Genomic DNA, 11,823 nt, shown 5'->3' with positions numbered 1-11,823 from the left:
GGAGCCTTTTTTTTTTCCTAAATAAAGACTGAAAAGACAGCTCCTTATTTCACTGACGGTTTTTATTTGCTTTTAGTCTTTTTTTTTTTTTTTTTTGATTCATACTTGGTCTTTGTTATTTCCTCTCCTAATAATCTAGGGTTTGATTGGCCCTTGCTTTTCCAGGCCTATGAAACTCCTTGTTGGACTATTAATTTAAAAACTCTTTTTGAAGGAAGGTAGCTATCAGTACACAGTCAGCCTTTGTTGTTTCCCATGAATCCGGGCATGCCCTGTTTGCCTTCATCCATTGTGACACTTTTTTGAGTTTCCATTTCGATTCCTCCTATGATTTCTTACCTATTCAAGATCTGGTTGTGCAATTTCCTTATTTTCTTCTAACTTCTGAAGTTTCTTTTGTCAGCATCTTTTCTCCTGCTTTACTCCATTGTGATTGGGAAAAAAATAATGGAACACAATTTTGTTTTTTTTTTTAAATTTGTGAAAACTTATTTTATGACCTCATTCATGGTCTGTTCTAGAGAAAAATTCCATGTGCTGGTGAGAGAAATGTGTATTCTGTGAACTGGATGAGAGGGCCTGCAAAGTTGCATAGCTCCTTTGTTTATTTCATATACTGATGAAAGGGACCGTGAAATCAACAATTTTTATCCCATTAGCATTTATCTGCTACTTTGGGACTGATATCATTTTTAGAAAATAAAATCGATGTTCCAGCACTAAGTGAACGTATGTTTATAATTGTGGATTATTACATAGTAATCTCAGTCTTTCTGAATGATTCTTGTCAGGGGTAAGTGCAGCTCCTTTCTCCTGTAGATTATTTCATTTTGTACAAAAATGTGTCTTTCTCCACCTTTTAGTTTCTCACTATGTGTGTTTGCTGGTGAAGTGAATTTCTTGTAGGCAATATATTGTTGGGTCTTAGTTGTTTGTTTATATAGTAGTTTTCTTCTTAAAACATATTCAGCCAGAGTTTTTCAGGCTATAGATGGGAAGGAAAGGATACTTCCAAGTTATTTAAAGGTATCTTCCCCTCCCTCAAAAGTCCCCTTTCCATCTCTATGTCCCCCTCTCCTGCATCTCTTTATCTCTCCCCCATCTCTGTCTCTTCTTATCCCTATCTTTCTTCATCTCTCTCTGATTCTCTAGCCCACTATCTCTCTGGGTCTCTTCCCCTGCACTCCTCAACCCTGCTGTTCTTCTCACTTCCCACCTTCTCTTCCTTTCTCCTTTGTCATTTCATACATCTTCAATGCTCCCTCTCTAGACACACCCCACCTCACCCTGCTTCTCTCTTGTTATATGGTCCTGTTCCTCTCCATGTTGGCTTCCCTCCCCTCCACTTTCCTCCCTTTGCTCTGAACATTTTTTCTCTGTGAATTAGAAGTGTCAAAGCTGTGGATCCTCTTGGACATATCTTCATGTGCTTCTATCCATGTACCACAGTTTGCACTAGGATAGTGAGGGTGTTGGGTACACAGGTGGAATCTGAGAAAACTCACTTCAGATATGGAACCTTAAAAATTAAAGCTTTTAATTTCTGAGCAATCAGGGAGGTGGCCAGTTTGGGATATGAATTGTGTCCCCAAAGCATCTGGCTTCAAGGTCTTTAATTCATTCTTATAGGCATTAGATGCCCAGCTCAGAGTAGTGATAAGGGGACAAAGGAGGGGGTCAGCTGCATGTAGTTAATTAGGGCATAATAGACCATTGATTATATATTTTATACAACTTATGCACAGTTTAGATAACAGTAATTTCTATATTCTTTACCGGTTAACAGACAATTAAGAATCCACTTGGAGAAGTGAGGTAGGTGTTTGTTCCTAGGCCTAGGAACACGAACCTGTTTAACCCTGCCAGCAAGATGAAGAAGTTGCCCTTGAACGGCTGGACCAGATGACTGTCTCCTTACAAGTTGTCTCTGAAATGGCTGGACTCAGACAGCTGTTTACAACACAAGCTGTTTAGCTATAGGGAAGTCCTCAGCTCCCCTAAGGCCTGGGACCTTGAATTTAGTTTCTTCCTATGATTACATGGAATTTGAAAATGAAATGGTAGTACTTAGAATAAGTTTCTTTTGCTTGCTCCCAACAAGGTGGGTACCTCTTGGACCATCCTTGAAGTCTCGAGGAGCCCTGCTTGCTATATATGTAGGTCATTAAGTTGAGTATTTCTTCCTCCTCCCCCCATCCCACTGCCAAGCACCACATTCTCTCTTTTGTCCCACATGTGACAAACCCTGCTTGCCTCCTGGCTCACTGAGGAGCTTTACAACGGTTGTCATGCACAGCAAGCAAGAACATACTTCTGGACCTACCAGAAGGTGAGCAATGGCCCCTCTCCATCCCATAGCTCTTGCCCTTGCCCTTTGATCTTTGACCTTCTCTCCTCCACCTCACTCCTAAGGCCAAATTGTTTTCTTTGGGACCTTACATTTTAATGTCCTTATGAAGATCCCTTGACTGACCTATCTTATCTGTTAAAGTCAAAGTGAGCATATACACTTCCCTGCACACATTTTTGTCTGCGTTTTTCCAGGAAATGTCTTGTCTATCTGTCTGTCTTCTTTTACTAGACTGAACTGTGTCTGCAAAGATTTACGACTTTCTCAGTATCTAACGATGTAATCTTGTTTGGAAGCAGGGCCACTGCAGATGTAAGAAGCTAAAGGAAAACAAGGTCAGTACTCCAATGTTGCTTGTTTCCTCACAAAGGAGGAGCCAGAGAGACATTGGAAGGACAGTGCCATGTGGGGCCACAGACTCATGGGGGGGTGGAGAGAGAGAGAGAGAGAGAGAGAGAGAGAGAGAGAGAGAGAGAGAGAGAGAGAGAGAGAGAGGTGTCCACAGACTCATAGGAGAGAGAGAATGTCCAGTGTACAGAGACAAACAGAAGGGAGAACATCAGAGATGAGCACTAGTGACTGTGGAGTTGCTGAACTCAGAAAGCCATGGATTGACTGCCTTTGTCTGCTGGAAGCTGGAAGGGGCCAGGGCATCTCCTCAAGATGATCCTTCCAAAGAATGTAGCTCTGAGTTCAGCTTGACTTGGACCCGAAGCACTATGTTTTCAGCTGCCTGGTGTCACCTGGTTTGAGTACTTTGTTGTGTTGGTCCAAAGAAGGGATGTGTGTCCCCAATAAGGCACTGTGTTTACACTAATGATCATCCAGGGAATTCTGCCTCTTATTCCCTATTTCATTCTCAGCTGATTTTACAAGTTACAGATATCTTTATTTGAGCATCTTGGGACCAGACCATGGAGGGAGGGGCTGGGAGGTGAGTACATGTGGGGAGCCAGATGTGCCTTGAAGAGGATTTGTGTAGGAAGAGTGAGTCTGGGGAAGTGAGGCCAAGGTACATGTTACATGTATGTGTTCTTATGTGCACATTCATGTATATGCATATATATATATATACATATATATATATATATATGTATATATATATATATATTAGTGTTATGCGTACACACAAGGATAGGATATGTATTTGCATGGCTTTCTGTATATGTGTATAGTGTGTGTGTGTGTGTGTGCGTGTGCATGTGTGTGTGCATGTGTGTGTGTGTGTGTGTGTGTGCGCGCATGCACACACGCACGCACCTATGCACACATACATCATCCCTTTGGCTCCCTGGGAGAACTGCATCCAGTTGCTCCCGTGGAGTGTCGACTGAGAAGAGAACAGAAGATGGCTGGTCTCTGCTCTGACCCTGGAGCATTGACAAGAAATTGTCACCTTTTATGCCATCAAGTGTAGATAATAAATGCAGGTTGCTTCCACTGCTACTTCATAGAAAGAATTTTTAAGAGCGAAAGTGCCAGTGTAGTGTATTTTGAGAATGCAAGAGGCTTTCTTACTTTGGGTCTTTGCCAGTCTCTCTCTGTCCTTATTTTCTTATGTCTGTTGGGTTTCCCTTTGGGAATTGAGCTATAGAGGTAAATTCAGTGTTCTAGAAAAGCTTTTGCAGGCAGAAAAGCTGCAAAAGGAGCAAAGAGGCTTCTCACGCACACTTTGCCCAGCATCTTACATAATCAAAACTTTAATCAAGGCTAAGAACCTGGGGAGAGAAGTTTGACTCTGAGGAGCCTGCTCGCTGAGCATGTGCCAAGGCCAAGGTTCAATCCCAGTGGCCCCAGGATGACATAAAACGCAAGGAGCTGGCCTTGGAACAGTGCTCTTCACTTCTTGTCCCTGTGTAGCAAGTACTTTTGCATCTCTTGACTCCAGGGCAACAGCTGGGGTCTGCAAGCCACCGACGCACCTTGCAGAGGTGAGCGTGCCTCATGCATCCTGGTTTGGATAACTGCCCATGTTCTCTCCCGGGCATTGGTAAATTAAAAGCACTTCTACTTCTAGGTAAGACACACAGATGAATCCAGGACTTCTGAGTGCAGGAAAGCGCCATCCTCAGCTTCCGTAGTGTAGTGAGATAGGGAATGTGCACGTGGCACACACCATAGCACACACCATGCAACATGGATGACCAGAAACTTCACACAGAGCGTGCACAACTGCAGGCCTTACACATGGCAAGGAGGACCATATATATATATATATATATATATATATATATATATATATATATATATATTACATGGGATAGCGCACATGAGATAGCACACCTGACAACATAAATTAATAATTAGTTAATAGCTCTATTAAATCTAATTTATGTAGCATAGTGCACACCAGTGGAAAGCCCACAGCTCACCTCCAAGCTGTGAAGCCATTGCGCTGGTTCAGTTTTTCGATGTCTTCATCATCCCCAAAGCAACTTTTAGTCCTTTGCCATCATGATCCATCCACTCTTCCACAGCCCCTAAGTATTAATTAGCTTCTTTGTTACTGTGATAAAGTGCCAGGACCAAAAGCAACTTGGGGAGGACAGCGTTTAGTTGGCTTACAGGCTAACAGTCCACCATGGAAGGCAGTCAGGGCGGGAACTCAAGGCAGGGCCTGGAGGCAGGAACTGAAGCACAGCCTATGGCAGTCAGGGCAGGAACTCAAGGCAGGGACCTGGGGACAGGAACTGAAGCAGAGCCTATGGCGGTCAGGGTGGGAACTCAAGGCAGAGACCTGGGGGCAGGAACTGAAGCACAGCCTATGGCGGAATGGTGCTTGCTGGCCTGCTTTCTGGCTCACTCATAGGCTTGTGATTGCTAGCTTTGCTATATGGCCTAGAGCAGCCTGCTTAGGAGTCATCTCACAGTGGGCTAAGTCCTCCTACATGAACTATAATTCAAGAACGCCCCATAGCTGGCAGTGGCGGCCCACTGCTATCATCCTTGTATTCCAAAGGTAGAGAGGCAGGGGGAAATTTGTTGAATGGCCAAGGTGCCTGGTTCCAAAGACCATGTTCTTATATCAGCCATGCTGTTGGAATCCTGAGGAGATGGTGATCTGGAAACAGGAGGACACATTGTGAGTGTACACTGTGAACCTTCCCCTGGTCACGTGCCTCCTCCATACTCGCTCTGATAGTGACTCAGCTCCTCAGTATCAGCTGTTGAGTCTCCATCACCAAATCCCAGCCTGAGCCTGAATCCCGGCTTCAAAGGCAAGTTTTAATTCTGAAGCTCATCTTCCTGAGCCGAATCTCATTAATAAAAGACGAGAAATAAATTTTCAAAAAGAACTTGGCGGAGATTCTTCTGCAGCCACACACGCTGTCGGAAACTTTCCCCCCTTGAAAAAGAAGGATTTTTTTTTCTCAGCAGGGCAAAATAATCTCCACTCCTTTTGCTACAAGTCCACAATCGCTGGTGCGGAAGGAGCCAGAGTCGGGGTTAATATTTATGTGTGTGCTGTCATTTTGTCCTTCCTTAGAGGAAAAATGAAAATCTCCCGGCATATATAGAATATGCCATTAATTACTGAATATTGTCTGTGTGTGGAAAGGGGGGAAATGGAAGCAGATAATTGGAGACTTTGTTGTCCTCCAAAGATGTTTCAGGGGACACAGGAGGAAGTCATCCAAGTGTGATGGTTGTCACTCTGAGCTGGTTGGTGACAGCAGATGTGGCCAGTACCCAGCAGCAAGCATCGGGCTCGGGATGCAGCTCATTCAGCAGAGGCATCGCCATGGCTTGGGGCGGATCTCTGAGTACCACAGATGGTGTCACCTTGTTTTATTTGTGAGGTCTGAGAAATCTGCACTAGGGTTGTGGAGCCAAATCACACGGCCTGGGATGTTGGCATCTGGTACACCCTGTGGAAGACTGTTCTGCACAGGCAGGGTCATGCCAAAGCTAATCTTGGTGAGTCTCTGAGGGGCGACAGGCAGGCTCCTCCCAGGAAGCCTCGGAACATGTGCTCTGTGCATACCTGCATGTCGGGACAGGCTCCTGCAGCTTCCAATGGAGGTGACTGAAGTGTGGTCTTCACTTACCCACCCATGAGAGCAAGAGGGCTCAACCGCCCTGTCCACCTGTGGATCAGGAAAGCCAAGACAGAGCACTGTGTCTCTCCACTTCCAAGTTCACAGAGTCGCTGCTGCTGCCACCCGAGTCCCCCTAAGTGTGGTACTCCAGGGAGACGCCCCCACCATGCCTTGTCTCTGGCTGTCACCCAGCCTTTTCTGTCCTCTGGATCATGTTGGGAGCCTGTCACGTGTGCAATGTTCTGCAAAGCTCGGGGCTTACAGACATCCCTGCAGAGTGCTGGGGAGAAGCAGGGACGGAGGAATCACAGAGCCCTGGCAGCCCTTAATAATGTCAGAAAGCAGCATGAGCTACAAGGGGCTTACTGGAATAGTTTATTCCTTCATGGAGACAGCGAGCCACAAGACAGCGAGTCTTTCTCCTCAGTGTGTTGTCAGGATACAATGGATGACTCTGTGGTCAGGATACAGATGGCAACCAACCAAAGACTGGAATCTGCCTACACCCATTGCAGGGTAGGGACAGCCACCTCTGGCTTCTCAACACTACTTGAGCTGGTTCCCGTAGCATCTTGGTTGCCTTGACGATATGAAGGTGTTGTCAGTGGGAGGGTCAACTCCTTCCCTTCTGGGTTGGTTCAGGACGTTTGAATCCTGCAGACTCCTCAGTACAAGGCCACCAGGGCGATGTGTCACCATTGTGTTTTCAGTCCAGTCTGACCAACACCAACTATGTTTCTGTTTCTTTAAGAATTACTCAGCAAGCATGCAGTGAGCACCTACTATGTGCCGGGCCTCTCTTCAGCCACTACAGATACAGCAGTGAAGAGAACAAAGGCCTTATTCGTGCAGGAGACCAACAACATGAGCTGAGTCAACCTAGTGTTGATGATGCTGGAGATAGTCTATGATTAGGTGATGGGCAGGTAGAGGAATAGTGTTGTGTTAGCTGCCCAGCAGTGAGACCATGAATGAGCCAGTGTTTAAGTGATGGCCAGAAAGAGGAGATGGGCTAGTAACCATGGGAGAAACACTGCGCGAGAGGAAAGAGTATGGAACGGTATTGGTGAGGAGAGGGCAGCAGAGAGCATGTGGATGTTGCAGAGGAAGGCACAGGGTGGAAAGGTGGCATCAGGACTGCCATGGGGCATCAGGAATACGAGGGGACCTCGGGGCTTCGAGGCAGAGTCAGCACACTCAACTTACCATCACAAAGTGCCACACCAGGGTGGCCTAGAAATGACAGAACCACATTCTTTACAATTCTGCTGGCCTGAAGCCCAGGAGCTCTGGTTGATGAGGTACCTGGAGAAGACTCCTCTTTCTGGCTCATGGACAGTGCTGTTACAAGTGAGTGTGATATGTCCTCCAATGGGTCCTGTGTTTAAAACATGGTCCCCAGCCCATGGCCCTATTGGAGAAGGTTGCTGAACTCTCTGACATGGGACTTGGGTGGTAAAAGAACATCACTAACAAGGGCTTTGAGGAATTGAACACAACCCTGATGCTGGTCCTTTCTGCTTTCTGATTCTCCATGCTATGAATGAATCTTTGACTTGCTCTGGCTGCCATGCCTTCAATGCCATGATGGATAGATGTCACCTGAAACTGTGATAGAAAATAAGACCTTCCTCTCACGTGTCTCTTGCATCTGGGTGAGGAGGAGAGGGAGGTGAGAAGAGAGATGGAAGTCATGGTTCTGTGCCTGAGGACTCTGAAAGTCAGTGATGAGGGTGGACCTGGGAGGGGTGGGGGGTAAGGGTGGGAAGTCAGGCAGCTGGGTGAGAGCCTGGACTTTGAAGACACTAATTATCCTGCTGGTAGTGATAATGAGCTATAAACTCTCCCTCCCCAAGTCCTCAGCAAGATAAGCCAGACATGGCTTTGAACTCATTCACACTCCAAGAGATAGCGCCCCCATGAGCCCCTGACTGACAGAGTACCAGCAGGAGTACTCCAAGGCACCTCATCTCCACCGGCTTCTATCTCTTGGAGTCCTCATCCTTGGAACCCTGTTGCCAAATGGAGTCAAAGTCCCTGGGACAATCCTTCCTGGGACAATCCTTCCTGGCGGCAGGGAATCAAGGAGCTGACTCCCAGCCCATTTGACCCCCAAGGAAATTCTAGAGCCAGCTGGAATTTCTAGTCAGACAGGCCAGTAAACCCAACAGGTCTCTGTTGATGTCTGAGTCAACCAAGTTTCCAGTGGTCTGTGAACCAAGTTGCGGAAGTAAATGTGAGAGTCCACTGAAAGGGCTGTTCTATACCCAAAAGACGCCCACAAGACCAGCTTGGAGGGCTGTGTGGGGATGCAAATACCATGGTCATCGGCTAGAAGCTGGAAGATCAAGTCACAGGTGAACAGGAAGACTGGAAGCCTCCTGGAAATGGCAGAAATATCAGGGCACTGGGTCCTTGTCTTTTCTTGGGTTGATTTTAGCAAGAATCCCCAAATAAGATGTCACCTGGTATTTAGGTTTCGTAATTCTTGCCGGGCAGGGCCAGGCAGTGCCTCCAGGATGCCGGGTTTTCCATCCTTCTCTGCTGTGCACGCCTGCCTCACACCCATCCAAGCACAGCAGTGTGCAGGGCTGCCCAGGTGGGGCATCTGGAGATGGGTTCCTTTAAGTGGCAGTACACTGGTGCTGTGACCATCCTACCGGGTACAAACGTCCCCAGAGAAACGATGGTTAGAATAAAAATAAGTCTTATTCCTCACAGCGCTCTCACAAGCAGGGCTGAGCAAGACAGGCTTTCTCCAAGTTCAGTTTCCACGTTAATTATTAAACCAAAGTGGAGTTGAAGATTTGTGGAGACGGAAGACATGCAAGGTTGAAAGGGGGGTTTCACTTAGCATTCTGAACCCTTTCACGGAATCTCTAATCCTCCCAATAATCCTCTAATATATCAACCTGATTTTATAAATGAATTTATAAAAATTTATAAGGTTCGTGAACTGAAGCTTAGAGAGAATGACTAAGGAGCCGCTGCACATTCTGGAGACGGAAGACCAGGACCGGACCCTATGGCGTGACTTCTTTGTGTGCTCAGAGACTTCACGGAGATGTCCCCCTCACTCACATTCCTTAATACAATTCCTCTCCACGCTTCTTCCCAGGGAGTGCTGCCTAACCGAGAACCAGCATGTGTATGATTATACAAACTTTGCGGCATAAATAGAAGTTATTTTCAGAGAAATATCCACACGGATGCGAGGCACATTCCATTATGCAGCAGTCACAACACAAGTGCCCTAGAAACTACACAGGGCCACCTCAAGCAGCACCCCACTGCTGCAGGGCTCCCAACGCCTCGTTGTGCAGCCACACAGGCTGCGCAGTCACAGATGACTGAAACAAAGGAGAGGCGCAGACCCTCGACACCAAGCAGGGCCACACTGAGAGCCGAACCAGCCAAGATAATTATCTGTTTACTCCTGATGCTCACCACAGTCTTTGTTATGCCTGTTTTTTATTGAAGGAGCTTTTCACACAGATAACTTGATACAAATTATCTGAAAGAAAATGTGTTTTGTTATTACTTGGAATATGAAAAGGTAATCATGTCGGAATGAAGTGTAGATAAAAAATGAGATCATAGAATAAAGGGTATGGAATTTGGCAATTTAAGCAGAGCCACTCAGGTGGCTGCGGTTTGTGAGTAAACTGAAGAAGACTGACTGCTCCGCCAACACGCCTGGCCCTCCTTCTAGGCCTTGGGGAGATTCAAAATCACCCTGCATTTTAAGTGACTGCCTTTTAGTGATCTTAGAATTTTACGATGAAATATTTACTTTCCAGAAACATTCTTGCGGAGGGCATTGCAGCTAGAGCAACAGCATGCTGATGCCTCAGAGGTTGAGTGAGTTCTCTCCTGCCTATACTTCCTCCCTTCCTGCCCACATTTCCTCCCTCCCTTCCCACACTTCCTCTCTTCCTACCAACATGTCCTCCCTTTCTGCCTACACTTCCTCCCTTCCTACCCACAATTCCTCCCTTCCTGCCCACACTTTCTCCCTTTCTGCCCATAATTCCTCCCTTCCTGCCCACACTTCCTCCCTTCCTGCCCACACTTCCTCTCTGCCTACCTACATGTCCACCCTTTCTGCCTACACTTCCTCTCTTCCTGCACATATTTCCTCCCTTCCTGCCTACATTTCCTCCCTTCCCACCAACATCTCCTCTCTTCCTGCCCATACTTCCTCTCTCCCTTCCTATACTTCCTTCTGGGCCACACCTCTCCCTTCATGTCTATAATTCCTCCATTCCTGCTCATGCTTCCTTCCTTCCCACACTTCCTTTCTCCCCACACTTCCTTCCTGCCCACGCTTCCTTCCTACCCACATTTTCTTTGGGTCCACACTTCTTCCCTTCCTGCCTACACTTCTTCTGTTTCTGCCCACACTTCTTCTATTTCTGCCCACACTTCCTTCTGGGCCACACGTCCTCCCTTCATGTCCATATTTTCTTCCTGTCCACAATTCCTTTCTATCCACACTCCTTTGCCATTCTATTGCCATGAGGAAAAGGTTTGCAAAGTACTCACACTATGAGCTCACTGATCTGAAGCTAAATTTGTCTTCAGATTTCATGTAATTTTGGAAAATAATTCATTAGCCATCTAAGCCACATTTGACATGGCTTCTGTGTTTTGTTAGGATTTAAGCCAAAACACATGTAACCAGGGTACTTTGTGCTGCATGAAGGAGCAAGTAGATACTGGTCCTTCTGGACAGTGATGGCTGCCAGAGGACCTGCGTGGGTGTAAGGCGATGGGCATGTGTAAGAGGGATGGGAGATGTATGTGTTTGTGTTTGACGCCTGAAGTCACCACTATTGACATTAAAAAATTGACATAGACCTACAAGATCACTAAGAAAAGCAACAAAACCCAAATAATGCATAGCGGGAAAGAGAAAATATGACAAGAGAAGACAAATACAAGGTATAGAAAGGATGACAGAAAGACTATGCACACCTAGGCCATCGTGAAAAGAAATAGTTCAACCTTCTCTTGAAAGGTGCAGGGATTTGTATTAGCATGCACACAGGTAGATGTCTATAAAAGATGCACAGCACAACAGGATGAAAACAAAGTGAGCTAGCAGAAGTATGTCTGCCCCAAGAACAAGGCATCTTGTTAGAGGTCACATGGGAACATACCACACCCTGTGTGGATCAAGACTGACAGGTGCGTGCAGAGACCAACAGTTCATTTCTGACCACAGTTCTTAGTGCAATCGGGTTCCAGAGGAAGCTTGCTATGGTGGGAAAGAGCCTTAGCTTACCGGGGACCCCTGAGTGAAAAACTCAGAGTCAGGGATCCATGCAAAAAGCAGGAGGAATTTATTGTTCCAATGCACTGGGGTCATCCTGCACCTGAAGGCGAGGTGGCAACCTTGCACAGCCCTATCAGAGCAGCAGCTATTAGGCA

Source organism: Mus pahari, chromosome 3 (assembly GCF_900095145.1).
Source record: "Mus pahari chromosome 3, PAHARI_EIJ_v1.1, whole genome shotgun sequence".
Taxonomy (NCBI): domain Eukaryota; kingdom Metazoa; phylum Chordata; class Mammalia; order Rodentia; family Muridae; genus Mus; species Mus pahari.
This window is presented reverse-complemented; position numbering follows the sequence as displayed.